The following is a 15100-nucleotide window of genomic DNA, read 5'->3' as shown; positions in this document are numbered from 1 at the left end:
AGAAATATAAAGAATTTTAGCTAATGATTAATGCTATTTAATAGATTGCTATCCAATTGTGGAAATAAAAATCAATCATTACATCAATACTGATTAAAAAAAAAAAAAAAATGAGGAGGAAAGTTATAAGTAGTTTTACTTATATATATCCTGGTCATACCATGGCGCTCAGTCAGCACCTAGAAACTGGAATGTTCATGGCACATTATTGGTGGTCCTATTTGAGAGTAACGTTTATTTGGATAAATTTTGTGCTTAATTAAATTGAAAGTAATGCTAGCTGTGTCAAAAATTATTAGCCCTAATTTTACTATAGAAATGTTAACATACTGTTGAAGTGCTCGGAGGTACTGTAGTAACGTCTTTTCCCTTTGCTGCATAATAGAAAGCAAAATGAACACAACATTATTACAAACTCACATAAAAGAATGATTTTTTGCCCGTGCACAAAGAAACATCCACGTTTGATTACAAATAGTGTGAGAGATGAAGCAAGCTTTGCCATTGCATTGCAACGGTATCAACCAGAGAGAAGCTAGAAAGGGCGAAAAAGAAAGGACACCTGTCTAGGTTTAGTGAAGGCAAGCAAAAAAGGAAAAGAGAAAAAAGAAAAACCAACAATCCTGCTCTCTGCGGAGAATGTATAACCTTTTCCTTTACGTTTACCCTTGCTCTTTCTTCTCTGTCATGTTGCAGGACACCTCATGAACCTCCGTGATGGGCATAGAGTACCGACCGATAAATGGCAGAAACGTGCAGGAAGAAGATAAGCAGTATAAGGAGATCATCCAAGAGTCCAACTATTCCCAATATTCCTGTAGTACAGTTGATAGATTATATCACCTTAATTCAGTTACCAAAACATGTTCACCACAAGAATTCAACAAATAAGATGTACAAGCAGTAGCAACATACCTTCTGGAATAATGTCAACCGGGCTGACAATGTAGACAGCACTTAGTATCATCTGTACATAAGAAACAGGGTAAGAACCTGTCCTTGAAATACAGATTAAGATTTAAAGCTCTGGCTATTAATAAAATCAAACTGAAAATTTGAGATGGTTAGTCAATAAAAAACACAATAACGTTAATATTATCAACCTAATGATTGAAAGAGTATAACTCCCTAAACTACAACATACACTGGGAATGTGGATACAGCTTATAACAACAAAAAACTGTATCTTTACATACCCGCCAGATGCAGCTACACTATGGCACACGCAGTTGCAAATGAAGCCCTAAAAGATTATTCGGCAATACAACAATAGAATATACCGTAATTAACACTTTTAGCATATTAATCATCGTAATGTAAAAATTGGCCTGCAAGATATATACGAATCATAACTCTTTGTTTCTAAAACCACACCCCCAATGTTTTCTGAATCTTCTTTAATATACTCCAATAAACCTTATTTTGTGGCCAAGCTCTGAAAATGTCAAAAGGGGGTAGCAATGAAGTCTACGAGGGAGACTAGGAAACCAAAACAAGGATGAGGTGGCCTTCAAGTATTGAAATCCCAACCCCAAGAGAACAGAAAATTTACCACAGAATTCTGCACAACCCAACAAACATTAGAAAAAGAAAAAAAAAAAAAAAAATAGTGTTTTGGGGGGTTAAGCTGAGGAAGATTAGGCTTAAAGTTAATCTGGGGGTATGTGGACTAGAGGTGCAATCAACCACGCAAATGGAAGCCCTTCAGAAGTAACAGGAAGGAAAGGCAGGGCAGTCAAAGGTGAGTTTCAGGTTAATGACAATTACTGAGGGATCTTTGAAGAGATTCCATAGTTGAGTTCGAATAAGGTTATACTTGAGGAGGGTAAAGATGTTGGATTTGGTGTCTTTGAGTGATGAGATGTTCGAAACTCAAGGAGGGGATGGATAATAATTGGGTCATGAGAAGTGTCACAATCCCAACATCAACAAAGGATAAGGACAAGTGTATCACTAAGATAGGGGCCTGCTGACATCTACATGTGCAAGATCGTGGCCAAGGCATATACCTTAAGGCATAACCCCAACAGCATTGCCGTTGCTCAATCCCTCCAAACCACAACCCGTAAAGCATTCCCTATTAACTCAAACTTTGGGTCACTCTTAAGGTACATCACATTATTCAACAAGGATATGGTACTAAAATCAATGAATTTTTCATATCAGCTTTGATAAAATGGATCACAGAGCAAGTTGCATAATTTCTAGATGACAATGTTAAATGATATCCAGGACTTCAAAGATCCAGATTAATGCAATGTAATTAAAAATGCCACCTAAGGTAATAGTAACAAACTGTGCAGCTTGTACGCCAAATTAACAGATAATAATGCTATCGCTGCCGCTGCTGCAGCTGATGATGATGAGTGATGACATAAGTATGGATCTAAAAGAATTGAAAGATGCTGCCACACTTGTTTGTATATCTATGTTGTTCACTTAACTGCTATATAGACACGGGCTCTAATAACAAGAGGAAGAGATCATCGAGGATCCATCAGTTCTCGTAACAACCTTCGGAGAAAAAATGGAAGGTCCTGCATTCAACATCTTCAGATGTCAATTAACAGAGACCCACTGCAGGGTCCCAAGATATGAATGCAATTGTATATGAGAATAATATATTAGAAATGATGCTAGCCTATTTAAAAGATTTTGTGGACATGATTCTATATACCTGAATGAGACCATTGGTATGCCCACTAAAAAGGCGATTGTATGTTTCCACCTTTCCTAGAATCTCGGCAACCTGAGGGGTCATGACACCGTCTTAATGAAGCCTCTCCAGGAACCAACAAGGAAATTTGATGACGACATAGGGGGCATCTACATGGCTGAAGCCTGAAGTGCTGATCCATGATCCCAAACAAGCATAATACAATTGCCTGAACACGAAGAGACAACAAATTAACTACTTGATTACCCTAATATTTTTTTGCAAAAGACATCATTATCCAAGCACCCTCTCAATCTTACATAGTTCTTCAAGTAAAAGTATTTATCTTATTACATATTCAAGTAAATTTATCTTAAAATATTTTAGACTGACAGTTCTAGGTTTTCACGGGTTGAGAGTACAATCACGAATTCTATTCAGGTGTGTAAGTTGTATTTACTTATCAAAAAAATATATTTCTAGGTGAGTAAATTCTTACAATGTTGGCAGGAACCATTTTCTTTAAGATCTATCCTTACATTGATATAATTTCACATCAGTGCAATTAGAGTGAAATAACACATAAACATCAGTACAATTAGAAGGAAAATAAAACATAATTACTCTTTTAATGTTTGATTTTTTTGGTTAATCTTGGTTGATCTTAATTTTTTTTTAACATTCAAATTATGCTTAACATTTGTTTGGTTGGTTAGAAACCCAATAAAAAAAAAAAGAAAATGAATGAATTTTAAGCTCAGGCACCTTTTTTTTTTGGTTAATGTTTGAGTTAAGCTGAAAGAAAATTTATGAATGGTGGTGCAGCAATACTATGAGTTGTTGTCAAGTAAGGCACGACAAAAGTCGAGGAGTCCACAGCGGTCTTCTTCTTCTCAACAGGGGGATCTTGGTCAGCGGCTTGAAGCCAAACTTAATGCTACTCAGCAGAAGAGGTAACATGTTTCTGTAAGAATGTTGTCGTTGAAGAAAGCTTTGTTGGTTGCAGAATCGGAGGGAATTATATGCTTATTGAATTTTTGGGGGTCTTATTTGTGTTCTGTCTTGGATAATTGGATTGCTCTAACTTGGGTCGCAAAATAGTTGTAATTGGCTTATTTAAGTAGAGGTTTTTGTTTTCTCATGTTGCATATTAGTCATATCTATATAATTTAGACCATCTAAATAGTGTTCTAATTCTCATGCCATTTGTTAGAGTTTCTAGCTTTTCAACTTTTTCTAAATCTACAATCTTAGGTTTAGACTGATTTCTCATACCTCCCATCATTAATTTCCCGTTAGTGGTCATACCCATACAGGTCTATACCTCCCAAACAGATTACTTGGATTGAAGAACATTAGTTGTAGCTCCTAAGAATTGTTCTTTTGGGGAGAGAGTGCTGGGGTGGGTTATGTTTGAATCTAACGATTTGTGGTGAGAAACTCCTGTATAACAGCTTCTCTTGTATTATCTTGCTTCTACTGTATATCGATAGCTTGTTGAACCAAACCAGCTGATGACAATGGTACGTTCACCTTCCAGATTTACACTATCCTACTACATAAATTTGTGTTCTGTTATCTTTTGATCCCTGCCTTAAGGCAAAGTCATCAGATCATGGTCCCTAAAACATCACCGAATGCCTTTGGCCAATTTTCCATTCCCCTGCCTTAAGGCAAAGTCATCAGATCATGGTCCCTAAAACATCACCGACACACACACACACACACACACTATATCTCCATGCCTCTTATAATGTAAGAGAGGAAACTGTTATTACACACACATATATATTTACTTTGTTTATATCTCCATGCCTCTTATACACACACACACATATATTTACTTTGTTTATATCTCCATGCCTCTTATAATGTAAGAGAGGAAAATGTTATTGAAACCAGGTGAAGCATAATTCCCCTGCCTTAAGGCAAAGTCATCAGATCATGGTCCCTAAAACATCACCGGGCAAAGTCATCAGATCATGGTCCCTAAATGCCTCTTATAATGTAAGAGAGGAAAATGTTATTGAAACCAGGTGACGCATAATTCCCCTGCCTTAAGGCAAAGTCATCAGATCATGGTCCCTAAAACATCACCGTATCTCCATGCCTCTTATAATGTAAGAGAGGAAAATGTTATTGAAACCGGGTGAAGCATAATTCCCCTGCCTTAAGGCAAAGTCATCATGGTCCCTAAAACATCACCGACACACACACACACACACACACATATATTTACTTTGTTTATATCTCCATGCCTCTTATAATGTAAGAGAGGAAAATGTTATTGAAACCAGGTGAAGCATAACGCCGAACACACACACACACACATATATATATATATACTTTGTTTATATCTCCATGCCTCTTATAATTTAAGAGAGGAAAATGTTATTGAAACCAGGTAAAGCATAACGCCGAATAGACTGCCACCACAAAAGACCAGACAATCAGCCAATCAAAGCATGTTAATAATGACATATAGAAGGATGTGAGCTAATGGACTTCAAGTACGTTTGGTGTGCGGAACATTAGGAAAATGAATAGCTTTTATTGAAAATTGAAGTAGGTGGAATGGAATAGTCTTGCAATAACTAGTCCCATGGGAATAACTATTCCAAGTGTTAGAGTATATGATAAGTATCTTTATCATATATTCTATTCCACCTTCCATTCCTAATAAAAGCTATTCATTCTTTTTAATGAAATAGCCATTTCGCGTACCAAATGTTCCCTTCGTCTCATTATTATTTGAAGTTAAGTTTGAAACAGGATCTGAGGAGAGTTTGAGAAAAAAGTTAAGGTTGGTTAATTGAAGCTAGAAGATTTGAGAAAAAAGAGAGTGCAAGCAGCTAAATTGTTGATGCAAAAAAGGATACAGGATATCAAGTATAAGGAATGTGCGCGTGCTGCAATTCATAGAAAACACACAACTGCTGAGAAAAAGCGGCTGGGATTGTTGGAAGGGGAAAAGACAAAGGCTCATGCTATGGTATCGCAAGTACAGAGAGTAACCAAGTCTATCTATACTCAAAGGGAGTTTGAGAGAATGAGAATGAAAGACCAATTAGAAGGTCGGCTCCAAAGGGTAAGTTTGTGTCTGAAGTAAATTAGCATCTATAGAGAATGCATTATTTTTCTGGGTGAATATGTCTGATTGGTTCTTTATCAAATATAATTTGATAACAACTAGGCTAAGAAACAAAGGGCAGAATATTTGAGGCAAAGAAGAAGTTCACGTGATTCTGTACTTGTCATTTCAAAAACTATGCAAGATCAGGGGGAGTACTTTTCAAGAAAGTTAGCAAGGTGCATATCTTACTCTTACCTGTTTTCTTATCTCTTGGAACAACTTCTTCACAGTTAGCTTTTGCCCTCATATAGTTATGCTTACTAGAAACTAATTAAAGTTTCAGTAAAAACTAGCATTAGACTTCCCCCTCTTTCTTAATAATTAATAATTGGAAAAAGTATACATACCCCCCTATACTACCACTCTCGATAGTCAATGTTTCCGCTAAACTATCAAATTGCATCAATGTCTCATCTAAATTACCAAAAATTGTCAATGTCTCCCATAATAACAAAAATACCATTGATGATATTGGGGTGGTCGATCCACCCCTCAAGCTCTTAGGTTGGCCACCCCTAAGATATATTTTTCTGCTGGAGAGCAAGGATGGTCAGAGAGGGAGACCAAGTGAGACTATTTGGGATTGAAACCATCAATGAATTGAAGCTAAGATTGAGTCTGAATAGCATGGTTGAGTTTGCAACACTAGGAGGGATTGGCCCAGTGAGAATTGTTACTGAAATCAAGAGTCTGCAAAAGAGGATAGTTACCAATTGAAGGAGGAATAGAATCAGAAAGCGCCAGTTGTTGAAGAGGTAGACCCCTTTGAGATTGGGAAGGAACCCAAGGGACGGTGCCGGCAAGAACATTGTCGTGGAGGCTAATCTTTTGAAGGGCTTGAAGTTGGTCTGTCTTTTAGGAGATTTGGCCACCCAAACCCTTCCAAGGAAGCAGGATGGCAATGACCTGTCCATTGACGCATTTGATTCCTACCCACCCACCCACCAGAGCAAGCTCCGTAGCCTTCCAGCTGCGAATTACGCCTTTGAAATAGATCAACTCATGTTTTGAAGGCCTAAGGTGCTCGATAGTTTGCTTGGGTGACCATCACGCCATCCCACCCCCGGCCACCCTCTGCCACCCCTAGGGGTGGTTTTCGAACCACCTCTTCTTTTTCTTTTATATAATTTTTGGTTTTTGGTTTTTAATTTTTTTTTTTTAATTTTACTTTATACATAATCATGACTGAGGAGTACATATGTTTCTTATGTGTTATGTTCTATGAAATTCATTAACATTGCTTTTATTCCCTCTACTATTATTTTCAACATAAACGCAGCTTTCTTTCATCAAATTATTAGATTAATTTACATTTTACGCTATATTAAATAAATACCAATCGCGCTATTAATTATTATTAATTACGTTTTTTTTTGGTGCTATCTTCACTGTTCCCCATTTTCCTTATTCTTTCGTTCCTTTCTATTATGTGGTATATATATGCATTGCATTGCATCTTCAGGTGCTGGAGACAGTATGTAAGATTGAGGAAAACTACTTCTGCTTTGGCAAAAGCATTTACGTCCTTAGAGATTAGTGAAAAATCTGTCAAGTCAATGCCATTCGAGCAGCTTGCTCTTCAAATTGAGTCAGATACAACTATTTAAGCTGTGAAAGCTTTACTTGACCGTTTAGAGAGTCGCTACATGATCTCACGGGCAGTTAGGAGCAGCCCATCCAGTTTGGAGAACATTGATCACCTTCTTAAGCGTGTTGCTTCTCCAATTAGAAAGGGAAATACCAGTACCAAGAGGAAAGGATCAAAGGCGTTTGACTCTAGTAAAGAACTAGCTCGAAGTCCAGTTAAGTTATCTAGGTACCCATTGAGAGTTTTGCTCTGTGCTTATATGATCTTGGGATTCCCAGACACAGTTATCAGTGGGAATGGTGTGCATGAGGCTGCTCTTGCTGAGTCTGCTCCTAAGTTTACTCGTGATTTTGAGCTTTTGATAAAGATCATATTAGACTGTGCCATACAAAATGCCGAAGAGAAAACAACAATTCCATGTCAATTCACTTTCAGATCACAGCTGGAAGCCTTTGATAAAGCGTGGTGCTCTTACCTGTATCACTTTGTAGTATGGAAAGTTAAAGGATGCTAAGTCACTAGAGGAGGATTTGGTGAGAGCCGCTTGCCAAATATTGGAGCTGTCTATGATGCAAACTTGCAAGCCGATTCCAGAAAAAGGAGATAATGGTGCTATCCTAAAACTGGTGTTTATCACATTCGCTTGGTTATTTGTTAAGCTGTCTTTGATTGGTCACCTACTAACTGTTAGCTCCTATAATTATTTGGAATAGTCTTGGTGATACTAGGTTACAGAAGGCCCGGAAGTACTTAGGACAAAGGTGCAGCATCTGAGTGGAAATGCTGGGCTTGAACGTATGGAATGTGCTCTCTCTGACATGCGTTCCAGATTTTTGAAAGCCAAGGATTCTGGGAGTTCATCTGCATCCCCATTTCCAAGTAGTTCATCTTCATGTCTGCCTAAATCACCAGATGGCTCTTTGGCTTCTGTCCCTGGTGAAATGAATAACCTGGCTGAAGGCTGTGAAAGCTCAGGTCCCATTGTTCACTCCTTGTCTGAGAGAGATGATTCTTCCTCAGGCAAAGTAGTTGGGTCCTCTAAAGACTTCAATGGTTCTCCTCATGGTCATCCGAGCTTTGAATGAACTGCTTGTAAATGAAATTGTCCATGAACATCGCCACGGTTTCATTGATAGCTTTATCATAAATGACGAAGATAAGAATAGATTTAATGTTGGTGCATCTATCTATTTATCATAATTTTTTTTTTTTTTTTTTTTAGTTCTGTTTTAAAAAAGAAAATTTTTAATTTTTTAAACGTAAATTTTTATTTTTTTTAAACGGAAGTTTTTATTTTTAAAAAATTATAAAATAAAAATAAAAACGAAAAAATTTCAATTTTTCCAAAAAAAAAAAAAAATCGAATTTTTTTATTTTTTTAATTTTTAAATTCGGCCAATCCTTGGATATTTGTTTTATTTTACTTATTTTTTTCAGTTTTATGTTTTTTCTAGAAGATTTTGTTTTTGTTTTTTTTTTTAATTTTTTTTTTACTAAGAGTAGTTTCATCATTAGGGAGCTATTGACATTGTTTTGGTAGTTTTGATACATAAGACATTGTCAATTATGTGATAATTTGAGGAGAATATTTAGACTTTTCCCTTTAATAATCATTGTGACAGATCAATGAGCAATACTTATCAAAGGGATGAAAGTAATATAACGGTTTATTAAATAGCATTTATGAAATAAAAATAAAACATATTTTTTTTCTAAAAAAAATAGAATTTGAAGAAAATTAAAAGAAAATAGAATCTTAATTAATAAAAAAATTAAGAATTGTGAAAAGAAAGAAGCAATTAAAATTGGAACATATTTTTCTCTCCTCACAAGATAATGATTAGGTAGCTTAGAAGTTATGACTTGCTCCATAAACAAGTTATATCTTTTATTTTGCTTTCAAAGGGCCGTGAAAAATCTTTACCTATTGTCACCTCGGAAGTTACTTGGCAGAATGGAATTGAGGCAATGCAAGAATATAAAAAGGCAGAAAGATGCAGCAGAATATATATATACTGGTACTTGATAATTACGAAAAACACAATTAATTTGTTTGCTCGTCTTCACCAATATTTTGCCTCCACTCCACAACACAAATCCCATTACTAACCACTTCTCCTTTGTGTGAGCGTGTAAGTGTCGGACCGGATCCTAACTAACACACAGATGGAGATAATGGAGCAAGCCTTGGAGCATTTTCTAAGACGTGTCTGGTACAATTCAGCCTTGGAGGTAAGTGAGGTGAGAAATGATGATGAAGTTGTTTGTGTGGTGTGCCAAAAACCGATATTAGGTCCTGCTTTTGAACACCAGTTTAAAAACCTCTGGTGTCATTTATCATGCCTCAATGCACCCACCAATTACAAAGCCCTTCTTTTTCACATCGGCTTTGAGCATGGTCGCTTGATCTTCACTGAAGAAGTGAAAAGTGAGAGCAAGGAGGACGTTGTTTGCTTGGGGTGCGAGAAGCTAGTTTTGGGTCCCCGATACAAATGTTCCACCTCCAATTGCAATTTACTCCTCCATCAATCATGCGTTGAGCTGTCTTCCGAGATACAACAACACCCCTTCCACCCAAACCACACCCTTGTTCTTGTGGAGCCAGATTACAGATATTGTAATGTTTGCGGTAAAAACTGCAATAGATACCCCTTCTACCGTTGCAATGAGTGCAATTTCAATCTTGATATCACGTGTGCCGCCAACCGCCCGCAAATTAATAATATTGACGACTGCCAACATGCATTCATCCCCTTCTTTCGGAAGAACCAATTCACTTGTAGCGCTTGTGGTGAGGAAGCCACGGAGTTACCCTCCCTATGTAGCATCTGTCAACTCTTGATCCATAGTAAATGTGCTCGATTTCCACGCATCATCTCAATTTTAAAACATCATCACTCTCTTGCTCTCACCTATTCTCTTGGTCAAGTCAAAGAGCGCTTGGACAACATCATATTCTGTAGACTTTGCTATCAAAAGGTGAAAACAGAGTATTCAGCCTATTATTGTCAAGAATGTGGTTACGTGGCTCACTTGGAATGTGCATTTGAAGATGGAGACAGTGAAAATCTCATGTTCTTGCCTAGGGTATCCGATGATTTAGTGACTGATGTTATGGAGGTTGAAGGAGCGACGCAAATACAACACTTTAGCCATCAACATGATTTAATTATTGGCAATGAGGAGCTCGCGGATGTTAAGTTTTGTGATGGTTGTATGGAATTCATCTCCACCCCGTTTTACAGTTGTACGCACTGCAACTTCTTTCTACACAGTAGATGTGCTCAGCTACCAAGAAAGAAGCGACACATACTTCACCAACACCAGCTCACCCTCGTCTCACATGAGCCTTACAATAATGGATTGTTCAGTTGTGATGCTTGTAGAAATCAGCTCCATGGCTTTGCTTATAGATGTGATGGGTGTAATTTCGACCTTGACCTTCAATGTTGTTCAATTTCGGAAACCTTGAAACATGAAGGTCATCAACACTCCCTCTTCCTTGCTGTTAATTCTAATAAAAGATGTCATGTTTGCAGTGCCACTTATCCCAGGAAACCAGCTGGCATGTTTGTATGCACTAGTTGCGATTTTGCCTTGGGTCTTGAATGTGCAACTCTTCCTCTCATAGCTAGGCACATATATGACGATCATCTCCTCAAGCTCACCTACATTGATGAAGATCACTGTGAAGAATACTATTGTCTAATTTGCGAAAAAAAGAGAGATCCAAATCAATGGTTTTATTATTGTGCAGAATGCGACTTCCCTGCTCATTCTCAATGCGTTTTAGGAATATATCTATAAATTAAGTTCAGAAGTACTTTCACAATCAAAGATGATCATCAATACCCTCTCACTTTTATCTCAAAGACTAAGTCTTCACCTCCATGTGATTCTTGTGGTAAGACTTTCGATGGCTTGGCCGTAGAATGCACTCAATGCAAATTTATGTCCACTTCTCTAGTTTGTGTGTTAGAGAAATAACTAACAAAGTCACTTCAAAGTGGTGATTGGAAAAAGGCAGCAACATAGCCTTAAACTCACCCAAGGTATGGAGATTCCAAAGTTTATTAGTTATCAGTGAACTCTTTCTCTCTCCTACGAGGTTTGGTTATAGCTTTAATTATTTTAAGAACTTGTCAAGATGTATTGTATATTGTGCTTATGCATATGCAGTTTGTTGATGCATGGTATTAATGGAAATGATGTTTTTCACTTAGCATGTTTAAGAAGAGGGTTCTCTTGATTGTCAATGTTACTTTAAAATAGTGTTCATATACGTCAATGACAATTCACACCTTTGAATATCCTTTTTTTTTTTTTTTTTTCCAATTTAAAACCGAAGTTTCTATGTCAACGTGGGATTCTGATTGCAGCAAGAAATAAGCAACACCAAGTGAATAATCTCTAAAAGGACCTCAATAATATGCTCGACAATCCTTCCAGGGACCATCTTCTCTTTCAAAAGATAACTCCCTCAATATAAAGCGTTGTTCCAGAACTAGCCATAAGAATGAACTCCTACATCAGTATTTATGAAATTCCTTTGAATTTTATTTCCTCAACGAATTGTACAATAAATCTAATAAATCTCCAGCTGAGTCATGATTCATTCCCCTTAAGATTTGACTTACATTACAATGATTTAACTTAAGAAATATAAAGAATTTTAGCTGATGATTAATGTTATTTAATGAATTGCTATCCAATTGTTGTAGTAAAAATCAACCATTTAAAATGAGGCGGTAAGTTTTACTGCCATGTCATGTCAATTGCATGACAGTTGTATAACAGGCTATTAAATAGTTTTACTCCTAATTAATTATATATATCTTGATCATACCATGGCGCTCAGTCAGCATATAGAAACTGGATTGTTCATGGCACGTTATTGGTGATCCTATTTGAGAGTAATGTTTATTTGGATATGTTTTGTGCTTAATTAAATTTAAAGTAATGCTAACCGTGTCAAAAATTGTTAGTCCTAATTTTACTGAATGTTAGCATACTGTTGAAGTGCTCGGCGGTAATATAGTAACGTCTTTTCCCTTTGCTGCATAATATAAAGCAAAATGAACACAACATTATTACAAACTCACATAAAAGAATGATTTTTTGCCCATGCACAAAGAAACATCCACGTGTGATTACAAGAAGTGTGGGATGAAGCAAGCTTTGCCATTGCATTGCAACGGTAACAACCAGAGAGAAGCTAGAAACGACAAAAAAGAAAGGAAACCTGTCTAGGTTTAGTGAAGGCCACTAAAATAGGAAAAGAGAAAAAAGAAAAACCAACAATCCTGCTCTCTGTGGAGAATTCCTTTACCTCTACCGTTGCTCGCTCTTCTCTGTCATGTTAGCAGGACAGCTCATGAAACTCTGTGACAGGCATAGAGTATCGACCGATAAATGGCAACAACGTGCAGGAAGAAGATAAGCAGTATCAGGAGATCATCCAAGAGCCCAACTATTCCCAATATTCCCTGTTGTACAGTTGATAGATTATATCACCTTAATTCAGTTACCAAAACATGTCCACCACAAGAATTCAACAAATAAGATGTACAAGCAGCAACAACATACCTTCTGGAATAATGTCAACCCGGCTGACAATGTAGACAGCACTTAGTATCATCTGTACATAAGAAACAGGGTAAGAACCTCTCCTGGAAATACATACTAAGATTTAAAGCTCTGGCTACTAATAAAATCAAACTGAAAATTTGAGATGGTTTGTCAATAAAAAACACAATAACGTTAATATTAGGGATAACTTCACTTAGACCCCTGAATTATCATGCGATTTGGCAATTTTCAAAACTTTAAAACCTCTCAATTTGAACCCCTGAACTTTCAATTGTAGTCAATTTGAACCCCATTGATCCGTCATATTTTAAACGTTAAAAGTGAGACAATGACATTTATACCCCTGACTTTTTTATAAAATTCTAAATTTACCCTTAATTCCAAGAGTTTTTTTTTTTTTTTTTAAAAAAAAAAAAAAAAAAAAAAAAAAATCAGAGATATTTTGGTCTTTTTAGGTATTACCGTTAGAAGTTAACTACAATTGAAAGTTCAAAGGTTCAGGAGTGTAAAGTGAAGTTTGGAGGGCTTATCAAATCGAGTGGTAATTCAAGGGTGTAAAGTAAAGTTTTCCCTTAATATTATCAACCTAATGATTGGAAGAGTATTGAAATCCCAGCCCCAAGAGAACAACAAATTTAACCCAGAGTTTGCACTACTCACTTTGCATAAACTTTCTGCCCCAGCTAATGATGATGAGATGAAGACAACTCACCATAAGTTTCTGAAAGAAGTAGAAGAGATTTCTCAATCTGGAGAAAAATGAAATGCCTCATTTGCCCTTCTAATGATTAGGGGTCTGCACTTTGTTCTACAGCAGATACAGGTACCAGTTTCAAGTGTATTTTTATGCTTCTTTACTTCTTAATAAGATCGAGTATGCTGGAATTTTTCTCTTAATGTCATAAGTACTGGATGCTATGGACCTCAATTAATTCTTGCTACTTGCCAAATGCTTGGAAGCAGCTAAAGTGCTGATTGTGGTGGCAGTTGTGTCGAGCAATCTTCACGGGGCATGGTACGAGGAGGTGCTCTAACAGTCTGTAAGTTTTTCATTTTGTAAAAGCAAAAGATGTAAAGAATTCATTATTTCCTTAATTTATTAAATTGGAAAATTGGTATTATAATATCTGCATTTCCTGTACATGGTATTGTCATGTATAGTATAGCTTGTGCTGAAATTTAGTAACAGTTGTGAAATAGATAATTAACAATAGCATTAGGGCTTGGAGATGGCAAATTTAAGGTGTAAATTAATAGCTTGGGTATTTGTTTTCCCAATACTTTTTTGGCTCATGTTTACAGCAGAGTAATGCTGCACTTTTCACATTTTATACCGGTTATTGTGGCATGTATTAAAGGGCTTCTCATATCAACTACTTAAAACATGCACGCAATATCAACTGGCAATAAATGGGTATGAAAAATAGCATTACTCGTTCGGTGCTACCTTATTGAAATTACAGAGAAGTTGAAAATGGAAAATGTGAAAGTTATGGCTCTATATTCTTAGAACAGCAAATGGAGATTTGATCATAATATATATATCCCGTAAGGTTTGGCAGCATTTACACAATGTTTTTCTATCAAGCCTCATTAATACTGAAAGGTGAAAAAGGGTGAAAGTAGAAAAGAAAAGAATTATTTGTTATATTTTCTCAAGAGACTAGAGACTTCTAAGGGATTCCGATGTAGATTGGAGTGTATTCCGATCTCATATGTTATTTCATGTTTTTGTCGTTTAAGTGTCGTGGCCGTCCGGAAGGCTATTGTCCCATCCAGACGGGCACCGTCCGTTTGTTTTATTTTTTAGCCGGCTTTATGTTGTTGTTTTATTAGGGTTAAGGTTTTGGGAGTTTTTATTTTGTTATTTTATTAGGTTTAGGGTTTTTGGGGTATTTATGTCATATTTTATCAGGTTTTAGGTTTTGGGCTATAAATATTTGCTTATAGCCTCCAGAGAAAATGAGTTTATGTTGATTATTGATTTTGTTGAATAAGAAACCTTCGAGTTGAGCGTTCTTCTTTCTTTTCCTTCAAAACCTAGAGAGTATCTAGCTTTTGTCAAGAAGATTTCTTAGATCATTGATAGAATTAAGATCTAGAACTATTTATCCGCTACTTATTGATGTTTTTC

The 15100-nt window shown here is 36.4% G+C and overlaps 1 non-coding gene and 2 pseudogenes across 1 annotated transcript; 2 read left to right on the top strand and 1 right to left on the bottom strand.

Annotated features, from left to right (window-relative positions):
- Positions 1-394: 394 nt before the first annotated feature.
- On the bottom strand, positions 395-3938 carry LOC132189257 (uncharacterized). Its single transcript, XR_015909090.1, has 5 exons — positions 3932-3938; positions 2678-2885; positions 2445-2537; positions 916-967; positions 395-815 (listed from the first exon to the last, which is right to left on the bottom strand). It is a non-coding gene; the product is annotated as an uncharacterized LOC132189257 (transcript).
- A 1320-nt stretch (positions 3939-5258) lies between these two features.
- Positions 5259-8577, top strand: LOC148583553 (uncharacterized; annotated as a pseudogene).
- A 966-nt stretch (positions 8578-9543) lies between these two features.
- LOC148583552 (uncharacterized) lies at positions 9544-11390 on the top strand (annotated as a pseudogene).
- The last annotated feature ends 3710 nt before the right edge of the window (positions 11391-15100 follow it).

Source organism: Corylus avellana, chromosome 9 (genome assembly GCF_965113065.1).
Source record: "Corylus avellana chromosome 9, dhCorAvel1.hap1.2, whole genome shotgun sequence".
Lineage (NCBI taxonomy): Eukaryota > Viridiplantae > Streptophyta > Magnoliopsida > Fagales > Betulaceae > Corylus > Corylus avellana.
Note: the sequence above shows the minus strand (reverse complement) of the source record. Positions and strands in the feature narration are given on the sequence as shown.